The 11,085-nt window shown below is 42.0% G+C and overlaps 1 protein-coding gene across 9 annotated transcripts in view; it reads right to left on the bottom strand.

Annotated features, from left to right (window-relative positions):
- LOC101166556 (soluble scavenger receptor cysteine-rich domain-containing protein SSC5D) overlaps positions 1–8,625 on the bottom strand; it is a 42,409-nt gene extending 33,784 nt beyond the window's left edge. For all 9 annotated transcript variants that reach the window (XM_023957799.1, XM_023957797.1, XM_023957796.1 and 6 more), the window contains exon 1: positions 8,504–8,625. The gene's annotated coding sequence lies outside the window, so the exon portion shown is untranslated. The remainder of the gene's footprint in view (positions 1–8,503) is intronic.
- Between the last annotated feature and the right edge of the window lie 2,460 nt (positions 8,626–11,085).

The following is an 11,085-nucleotide window of genomic DNA, read 5'->3' on the forward strand; positions in this document are numbered from 1 at the left end:
GATGGTAGGGGAGCAACAGAGGAATAGTGAGGAGGAGGAAGATGAGACAGAGCAGCATGATCCACCATCAGCGTTAATGACAGAAGATGATGGGGAAGACAAACATGAGACAGCATCAGACGAGGAACAGTCAGCATCATTGGTCAGAGAAACAAGGCAGAACTCAGCAAAAGCAGGTCCTCGAGCTGTTCTTTGACCAACAGGTGAAGTTAGAATTATGTTGCCCTAATAATCAAACTGTTTCATGTTTATTGGCCTGAATAGAAATATCTACAGATACATTACAGATATAATTAATAATTAGTATGAAAGGGTATCATTATTATTATCCTTATTGTCATTTTTTTATTATTTCAGGACAACTGACAAGCTTGAAACATAAACACAATAAATCCAAATATATTAGTTGGCATTGAACTTTCTGAATCAGAAAGCCTTTATTGTCATTGTTACACAAGAAACTTGTGACAACGAAATTTCCGGTGCTCTCCAGCTGCTTAAACAATAAAAATAGATAATCTTCTAAAGAACAATATAATTGTGTTTAACTGAAAATATACATATGTACAAAGCTACATAACTATTCTAAATTGTTTATATTGCACTGGGAATTGTTAATATTGCACATTGGTTTCAGATATTGCACGAGTTACAGTTTTTTTTGTGGGATTCACATTTATTTAGGAGGTTGACTGCTCTGGGAAAAAAACTGTTCTTGAGTCTATTTGTGCGAGCCTTGTGTGATCTGTACCGTCGGCCTGACAGTAGCAGTTGGAACAGGTGGTGGTTGGGATGGTGGGAGTCCTTGATGATTTGCCTGGCTCTGCTAGTATGGCGAGAGCTAGCAATGTCCTCTAGGCTGGGCAGGGGGGAGCCGGTGATTTTCTGGGCCGTGTTGATCACCCTCTGCAGCGCCTTCCTGTCTGCGGCCGAGCATCCTGCATACCAGGCTGTTATGCAGTACGTGAGGATGCTCTCGATGGTGGCTCTGTAGAAGGTCACCAGCAGCTTCTTGTCCAGGTTGTTCCTCTTCTGTTAGTTATCTAAAGGCTGTTTCACCACGTTTAATAGAATTAATTTTGAAACTATAGCTCATGGTTTTTGTGTGCCACCCTAAAGGCCCGTACACACCGGGACGAATATTCGCCAGGCGTTATTCGCCAGCGTTTTTCGCCACGTCTTTTGTGTTCACACCCAGGCGATTTTCGCTGACGATGAGCCGAGCGAACATGCAATTTCCTTCCCTGACATTAGATGGCGCTTAATGTAAACAGAAATACTCCTGTACACAAGGTGGCGCTGCGCAACTTTACGATTCTTAAAGTCGCTTTTCACTCAGAAGAAGAGAGCAAGTATTTACGCGCTTGTCAGAATCATACAAAGAAAACATGAATATTTCAAGCATCAGTAGCTCCAACTGGTACTTGGTAAGGGGATATTTTAGAATGTCCGTCATTATTTCTTCGCGGCAGTGTAGACGCTACTTGGCGTCTATCTTCTTCGCTGGTATGTGTGCTCAGCAAGGCAGTTTTGTGTTTGAGCGCACCCAAGTTGTGTTTTACTGTAACTTCAGAAGCTCCAGACACGTGTGCAAAAGCGCCATTCTCATTGGTCGAATAGATTTCGACGCGACGCATCGAAAAAAAACCGAACCCGAGGCGTTTTTTTTTTTTGACGCTTTGTCGCTTGGCGTTTTTTCGCCTCGGTGTGCACACTCACATTGGTGCCCTTTGTTTAGTCACGAGGCGTTAAACGTCGGCGAAAATCGCCGGCGAAATTCGTCCCGTTGTGAACAGGCCTTAAGACTTCTGCCGGCCACCCCCATGAAAAATTTCTGGAGGCGCCACTGTGTCTCATCTGCCAATAGACGGTGGCATTGAAACAATGCCATCTACGCTGACATTATGAAACCCGTCACAAAGAGAATTATGATAGCTTGCAAGACAAACTCTCAAAGCTAAAAAGTGGAATGTTAGCTCAGCAAAATGTGTTACTGTGTATTTCAGTCAGTCAACTCATGCAGTAAAATACTTATTTCACATCTTTTAGTTTGCTTTCACATTCTTTGTTTTGCTTTCACATACTTTGACATTCACTTTCCTTAGCATTCACATTCCTTTAAGTTAGCATTTAACATTCCTTCCAAGTTAGCATTTCGCATTCCTCTAAGTTAGCATTTAACATTCCTTCCAAGTTAGCATTTCGCATTCCTCTAAGTTAGCATTTCGCATTCCTCTAAGTTAGCATTTCGCATTCCTCTAAGTTAGCATTTCACATTCCTTTAAGTTAGCATTTCACATTCCTCTAAATTAGCATTTCACATTCCTCTAAATTAGCATTTCACATTCCTCTAAATTGGCATTTCACATTCCTCTAAATTGGCATTTCACATTCCTCTTGGTTGGCATTTCACATTCCACTTAGTTCACATTCCTCCTAGTTGGCATTTCAGCGGCACGAAGGGAGCACACTATCTAGTGGATCTGCTTTGTGTGACCCAGCACCATAAACCGTTGGGCCACTCCATTTCGAGTATAGCGGCAAGTAGACAATACAACTTAAAACACATAAAATATGATAAAAGCTTTTTTTATTTATTTATTTTTTTTTTAACTTGTCCTGTCCAACAGCTAGGCAGGCAGATGAGAGCTGAGGGCCTCTTGTGTTGGACATATTTTACTTTAACAAGAGGGGTTATTCATCTTCAGACAAACCAAAGGTATGTCTGAATAAACCCCTTTTGTAATTGAGGCCAAACTTTATTAATTTCAACCATGTTTGAAAATTTTTGGTGTTGGACCGGACGGAAAAGGAAAGAAGGGAAGAAGAGAGAGGGACGTTAGAGAGAGAGGGGGGGGGGTGATAGTCCGGCACATATGATATGATATGAGGCTAAGTAACCTCAAATTTCGAGCTACAAGCATATCGTAACACAGCTTAAGAACATCCTAATTTTGAGGCTTCCACCTGGCAATATAGTTTTCCTTTAAAATCTAATCCTAGATTTTGTATGTCATTCTGATACGAACATATTGGTTGATTCAAGTAAGAAAACTCATTGAAACCCGGAGGAGGTTTACCACCCTATCACTTTCAGTGCAGAGTAGCATGTGTGGAGAGCAGTCGTCGTTGCAGGTTTAGATCTTGTTGAAGGGGCAACAATCTGCAGGGAAGCTGCAAGACGAGCAGAAACTGTGGAACTTGGAAGACATCCGACTTTGTTGAGGGTTTGACATCCACCAGAAACTGAATTGCGGACCGGGGAGTATGGGCCGCAAGCTCAGGAAGTGATACATATATATATAGACAAAGCAGTGTTAGTCTTGGCATAAATATATAAATAATGTAGAACTGATTAGTTTAGAATGCTTAATAAATAAGGGAATAAAGTGCTTTTAAGAACAACTCTGAGAAAGAGAAATCAAGTAGTGAGTTTTAAGAGAAGGTTCTATCTGTGTATTCATAGCACCATAGAAAGCCATTAGCACAGATTCCAACAAGAATTGACAGTTAACATGGAACCTGCACGTAATATATCACCAAATATATTTTATATATGCACCAATGGTGCATATATAAAATAATCATTTCCAGAGGGACGCACCAGGAAGGCCACCGAGGAGCAGGCGAATAGAAGGATAACCAAGGTCCAAGGAGATTACGTAGATGAGGGAGGTCGCCATCCCATGTAGCATGGACGGCAGGTCGGCTAGATTTGATGGTATGTACTTGACATCATCGGTTTGCAATAGGTGGACAACAAAGCATGTATAACTTAAAATTAATTGGAAAAGGGGTGCCTGGATAACACAATGAAGACAAATTTTTTAGATTGAAGGGAGATCATAGGTTCTGATAATATTTCAAATGGCTGAACCTTATGCATTTAGAGGCGGATGCCAAAAGTCTCGAAGAGGGGATATTCTTAATCGAGTGTCATATGCTTGAAAGCAGGGCAGACTGAGGATCGGTTTGCGACACAAAGTTTTTAACTCTTGAAACTGAAGCTAAAGAGCATCAGTGATAAATTCTTCAGCCAGGAAATTAGCTCGTAATGCAAGTTATTTAAACACTCAAACCATGTTAAATGATGCCACAGTACTATTTATTATCGCACTCTTGAAATAAGCTTTGTAATAATCTTCCGGGCTGAATTCAGAACCACATGAGCCGTTGATGGACCATTAGAGCTGTACATTTGGGTTAGCGACCAATAATCTCCAGCTGCCGGACATTTAATAAATACGTCTTCATACGTTTTCCTCTCCCCCAAACCAAAGGAGGGTGGAGCCACAAAAAAAAAAAAAAAACAAGTGGAGGGAGACCGAAGACCTGAAACAAACATCGTTATAACAAAAGCATGCTAAGCATAGAGAATTAGAGACCAGAAAAGCAAAATAGAAATATCCAGAACAACGGGAACATGGGGGCCCAGGAAGGAACTACCCAGAACAAGAAAACATGAATGGATGACAGTGGGGAAGGATGCACACAGCAAAATACAGGTAGCCCAACAGTGACCAATTCATATCTTACTTCTAAAGATGGGATAAACGACGTGCAGCACAAACGCGAGAGTTTACATAGAGGCAGAGAGGCACGCATCATAAACCAGAGATTCATGCAGAAATGAATCCAGACGGGCGGAGAACCATACACCTTCCTTAAATAGAGCGGAAACCGAGATCCAAAGACAAGTCGCGACCACGGAGTTGCAAAAGACTGGTTACAAGGAAAATAGAACAGAGAAAACATAAAGAAAATGCAAAACAAAGGGGAGCCCATAGGAATACACTAAGTCCAAATAGTCCAAAATCCAGAATTTAGTTTGGCTGAAGGCCAGGGGAACGCTCTTCTAATTTCCTTCTCTCTCACAGAAGAGACATGTCCATAAACCGACCAATCCAAATACAGGTTAAACTAGCAAATGTACACAGCTTCAAAAGAAAAAGAAGCAAATCAAAGAGCCACCACGACAAAGCCAGCACTGAAAGAAGGCCCACACAGCAGAAACTGGACCTGGTTTTGAAGAAATGCAACGTGGCTTTATAAAGAACTGCAAGTCCCAGGGTCCTTAGGGGGCGTGACGTCACCGATGACCGCGTCGAGCAAGAAATGGAACCCGGAAGAAAACACATCACAGAAGCCGAAAGATAATGCACGCCGCTCACCAAACATTCCGGGGATCACGGCACTCAAGGCTGATACATCTCCCGATCAATCGCCACTGACAACCCGAATGCTGCAGGACGCTTCTTCGTAGACATGCGCCGGAAGATGCGAGAACCGCACCCCCCCCCCCCCCCCCCACGTAAGAAGGGGGATCCAACAATCAGAAAAGAACGGGGGAAGAGCATCATGATGCAGAAGGAGAACAGCAAGCATGGAGAACCGGCGAAGAACGCGGTGCTGCTGTGTAAAGGAGGAGACGAACGCCCCCCCCCATAAGAAGGGGGATCCAACAATCCGATAAGAATGGGGGGAGGACACCATGAAAAAGAACAGCGAGCATGGAGAACCAGTGAAGAACGCAGTGCTCCAGTAAAGAAGGACGAACAGCTTACAAAATTAGAATGCAGCACAGGTGAGAACATTTACTGACCCGCCCTAGGGGAGTGGCCTAAGTAAAAACCTGCTTGAGATTGACTTCCCGAAATGCTCCCAAGGTCGCCCACTTTCTTACTTTTAATGTAAATAACCCAAAGATGGGTTTTTTTACATAAATTTGCTGATTATTTTTATTATTTTATTTTTTGGTGGAGAACCCAGAGAGGATTCTTTGATATCAGACCGGGTTATTTATATTTGGTTATGTGTGGCTGTCTGGGAAACAATAAATGTTTACATTTAGGCACCCCTACGATCGTCACACTGTTTCTGTTTCAAACTGATCCTGGCCCCCGATCAGAGAATGGAAACATCATGTGGCCCTCACTGGAAAAAGTTTGGGGACCCCAGCAACAGGACAACATCATCTGCAAAAGGAAGGCAGGAAATCTGGCAGCTGGGTAGCTCCGTTGGTAAGGTGGAATGACTGTGTGCTTGTGGTAACCAGGGTTCAATTCCCGGAGGGGAATGAGCAATGGTACTGGGGGGGCCATACCTAAAAGATTCTGTCCATAAAGACTGAACAGGACCGGTGATAAAGGGCAGCCCTGCCGGAGTCCAACATGCAGCGGGAACAGGTCGGACTTACCACCGGTGTAGGTACCATAACCATTCGGCCTGCAACGTCACACACTGCCCCACTTGAACAAACTATGTAGCGTGGAGATCTGCATCGGAACAACGGACAGCCGAGCAGATCATGTGACGTCAGCACTAGTTGCAGGCTGAATGGTTATGGTACCTACACCAGCTATAAGCTCCTGCTATAGTCATATACAGAGGCAAGACGGACCTTAGTAAGGCTCTCCTGACCCATATACTGCCAGAGCACCCTTCACAGGACACCACAAACCACGAAAGTCAAACGCCTGTTCCAAATCCACAATTTCACAAAACACATATGGACTGGATGAGAAAACTGCTCCAAACCTTCAAGCACCCTAAAGAGAGTGTAGAGCTGGTCCACTGTTCCTGTTATCTGGAATGTTGAAACTATAAACATGAATGAAAAAACTCAAAACATAACTAAAAGAAGACAACTAACTTAAAGAAATGATCCAAATCTTCAACGCTAATACATACAGAAGCATTTTCTGTGAAGAAAATCATCCACAGCGGAGCGATGAGAGAGCAGCGTGTCGCTCCAGAAGCTCACTTAAAGACCTCTGGTCGGTACTAAAAGTGAGGCAGTATAGGAAGTTAACTCATGTATAATGGCCATATATTGGAAACTTAAAACATTCTGATTTAGTCTGAGGAAGTATTCATTTAGAATACACTACACATACATACTTGCCATATTGTACTTATACTCAAGTATAAATACACTTCAAGTTTACTACTTTTTGCTTTATATTATTATTATAATTATTATTATTATTATATGGTATGATATATGATAGGATATTATTTTATATTATGTTATATTATATTGTACTATTATAATTAGTTAGTCACGATAATTTACAAAGAAAATGAGCATTTCAAGTACAGAATAGATAGATAGATAGATAGATAGATAGATAGATAGATAGATAGATAGATAGATAGATAGATAGATAGATAGATAGATAGATAGATAGATAGATAGATAGATAGATAGATAGATAGATAGATAGATAGATAGATAGATAGATAGATAGATAGATAGATAGATAGATAGATAGATAGATAGATAGATAGATAGATAGATAGATAGATAGATAGATAGATAGATAGATAGATAGATAGATAGATAGATAGATAGATAGATAGATAGATTTTTTAAATGGTTTATTTCAAACACTCAAATAAGAATACACAAAAGCAATACAATCATCAGTTATACATTCATACAACGACGAATCAAACTTAGGATAATTAGACATATTAATAAATATTGCTTGAAAGGGAGTGGAAGGAAGCAAACTTATATAATCCCACCCCTGTTCTACCGTAACCATGTTATTACATGATTTATCATTATCCGGTTCATAACTTTTATCAGACAGAATTGAATCCTGAAATATCAATTAAACACATGACAAATATGAATTACTTAATTATTATGTATAAATAACTTTTAGAAATCATCATGGTAAATAAGGTCTTCGTAGTCCTGGTTTTTCTTAAGGGCCATGGTCAGCTCTCTTTTTTCTGGAGAAAATCAATTTTTTAAGTCATTATTTATTTATTTATTTATTTTGTTTTAAAGTCACTTGAAGATAGTTGTATAGTCACACGCGTCCGTGCTGTAACCCGGACCCGGAAGTCTTTATGACTTTATTGTTTATCTATATGACTTTATTAATCCCACGTTGGGGAAATTTTATATCATTCAGAAGTAATATATGTAATACAACATCAAAAAGGACATCAAAAATGACATTCATTTCAAATTATTAAAAATTATTATGAAAACTAATTATTAAAATATTATTACAATTATTAAAATTATTATTAAAAATGACATTCGTATTAAATGAATAAATACATATTAATATTAAGCTGCGAAAGTGCAAAAACGTGATCAACTGCTAACATGTGATCAACTATATAAAGAAAATCTCTAAGGAAATTTAAAAGATAAAAGATTTAAGTTTTTCGTTTTCCCTGTCTTTATCTTGTAATAATGGCCACTAACAGCAATGACAATGGAACGTTTTTGACGCTGAAGCCTTTAGAAAAGTGACTTTCGCGGCGCACGCGCAGCATGGAGCTCCTGTAGCAGCCTCAGCCTGCAGCCGTCTGCTCTGCGGCGCCTCCTCTGAGGAGAAGTCTGGCTGTGGTTCCTGGCGGGAGCAGCTGGGGATCAAGGGCAGAGCAGATCTGCAGCCTGCGTCCGCGCGCCTCAAGGTTCGCGTGCGGGAAGGGGGCGCTGACGCGCCCCTGAAGGTTCGCGGCGCATCGGGCTTACCGTGATACTGCGTGTGCTGTGCGGGCGGTGCCTCTGCTCCGGTTCCAGATCGCGGTCATAGTCTTCAGCAGAATGCTGGTCTACTTTCGTTTTCGGTCCTTAAGTAGTCCCCCCACACACACAAAATAGCCGGTCACGTGCTTCACGGGTTTTCCACGATGACATCATGCAGCGGCTCAACTACCCAATTTCATAGGGGTATGCAATCCCATTATCAAACCCCCCCCCCCCCCCCTCCACCACACCACACAAACACACAGACATAAATTTACATTATAAAACGTCCCATCCATCCCTCCAAAAGCTATCTAAACACCCCCACAAACTTTAATTGTTTAAGAGTATAAATCTAATTACTTCTCAACTGATCTTGGAAATAGCCCAGTATCTCCCTGTTTCTTTTCCCTCTTCATCATCAGCTGGTCGTTTCTCTTTCTCTCTATCATCATCATCATCATCATCTGAGCCTCTCTCCTCGTTCTTCTGTGTTGTGACTGACTTATGTATGTCTGCACTCGTTTTCCCCGAAGGCCACAGGTGGTCAGCAGAACTTCAAACCAGAATGAGCATCTAGGTTTTTGGGACTTCAAGAGTTGAATTATTCCTCCCTGAAGTCATCTCCGCTCTCTTTTCTATCAGATGCATCACCAACCTCACGTCTGTCTCCTTCACCTCTTGCCTGTGTTCTTCTCCACTAAATCATACGGCCAAGCAAAGATTATTTAATGTGTTCAATATATTAAACATCTGCACATTTCATTACATGAAGATTACTATTTAGAAAAGGACTGACTTGGTATGAACTGGCTTTCCCCTGAGCATCACCATAAGACCAACCTGTTTCTCTCCTCCATCTGTCCTGATTCTTTCTCTCATCCTCACAGCTGTATGATGTAAACGTTGTATTTGGAAGATTTTAAAAGAATACAGAGACTAAACTATATGTCAAAATAGATTTTTTTTAATTGTAATGTAATGTGTAATGTACCGTAAATTCCGGACTACAAAGCGCACCAGATTACAAGCCGCACCCACCCATTTTCACGTGTTTGACTGCTTGTATACATACACAAGCCGCGTCAGAGTACAAGCCGCACATGTGTTAGGCGGTATTGTCATCCTGACCGATCAAGGCCAGCGTTCCAGACCGAGTGCAATTTATTAGCACATTGTGGGTGGTGCCAACTTAGCCTCTGGCTCACGTATTTGAGTGTATCGACATCTGTCAAACAGCATGGACCTATATTCTGTTCACAAGTTCCTCAGTTATGGTGTTTTTATTTCATTTTTTTTTTACTTATTGACAATCTAGGTATCGTACATAAAATTACAAACAGTAACCATATAATCAACATTACATCCCTCAGTTATAATGAGGAAATTTACATCCGCGATTCCACATTTCCCATGAGTCTTAGGGGCTAAAGGCGGGGCCAACGCCCGGCTCGCCATACTGTTGTATGTGTTTAAGAATGAGCAAGTATCAGCAGTGCATGGAGGGGTGAACGGGTAAAGCTCTCCTTCCGCTAGTGTCGCAGCAGCGTTATGGGAGTAACAGGACTGGTTAAAAAACACACCGGTAAAATACAGCAGCGGCGACTGAAAAGCGCGCGCCTCAGTGCGGCGCGTGCGTCAGAATTCAGAAGCCTCTGCACTCCGCGGACGCCTCTGCGCTCCGCTCCCGCCCGCTCCTTGTCTCCCCTTCCTATCTACTCCGACACCTCTGGCCAGGGCGGCTTCAAGGAGGAGCACTTCGTCCCCATTGCGCCGGTGAACGGAGCAAATAGTTTCTGTGCAAAGCAATCGGACTTAATACTGTACGTTTTGTGTATGAGGGGCGGGTGCGTTGTTACGTGTGGGAGCCTTCAGACTGCCATCGGCCCCGCAGCTCAATCAGCAGGAGAAGATGTCTCCAGCTCACACGGAGGCTGTGAGTTTTTCAAAGCAAAATTCCGCTTTTACGGTTTCCTTAGAAACCGTAAATGGAGTGTAAATTCACTCCATGCGCTGTTCTCTCCGTCACGCAGCAAACTGGCTTTTCCAAACCCGTTGGTGACGGTGGACTTTTTTACGCTGCTTTTAACGATTGCTTTTAACTTGAAAGCTTCATCATATTGTAGCGGCGATCACATGCACGTTGGGTCTAATGGCCCCAAAGGATTCTGGGATGCGGCCGGGCATGCGTGTTTCATTTTGTTGAACCATGACTGAAGTGTCTAAGACCTGAAGTCAAGTCCATGCTGTTTGGCTGCGAAGAGGTGTGCTGAATATAAATGACTTGTGCTTGGTGTTAGATAGAGAATTCAAACTATTCACTGAGTTCGAAAGTACGTACATGGCGGCCGCCAGTTAAATCCATAAATTAGCCGCATCACTGAATAAGCCGCAAGGCTGTAAGCGCAGGAAAAAAGTAGCGGCTTGTAGTCCGGAAATTACGGTATATCTCCTAAAATCCAAAGTGTCGTTCAGCCAAAGTGATATTAAAAGCAATAGGCAGTAAACTAAATAGTCACTCAAAAAACAATAATTATCCCAACCTTTAACAATACATATATTCCCCTGCAGGTAGCCCTGGGTGCACA

This window comes from Oryzias latipes, chromosome 8 (genome assembly GCF_002234675.1).
Source record: "Oryzias latipes chromosome 8, ASM223467v1".
In the NCBI taxonomy this organism is placed as follows: domain Eukaryota; kingdom Metazoa; phylum Chordata; class Actinopteri; order Beloniformes; family Adrianichthyidae; genus Oryzias; species Oryzias latipes.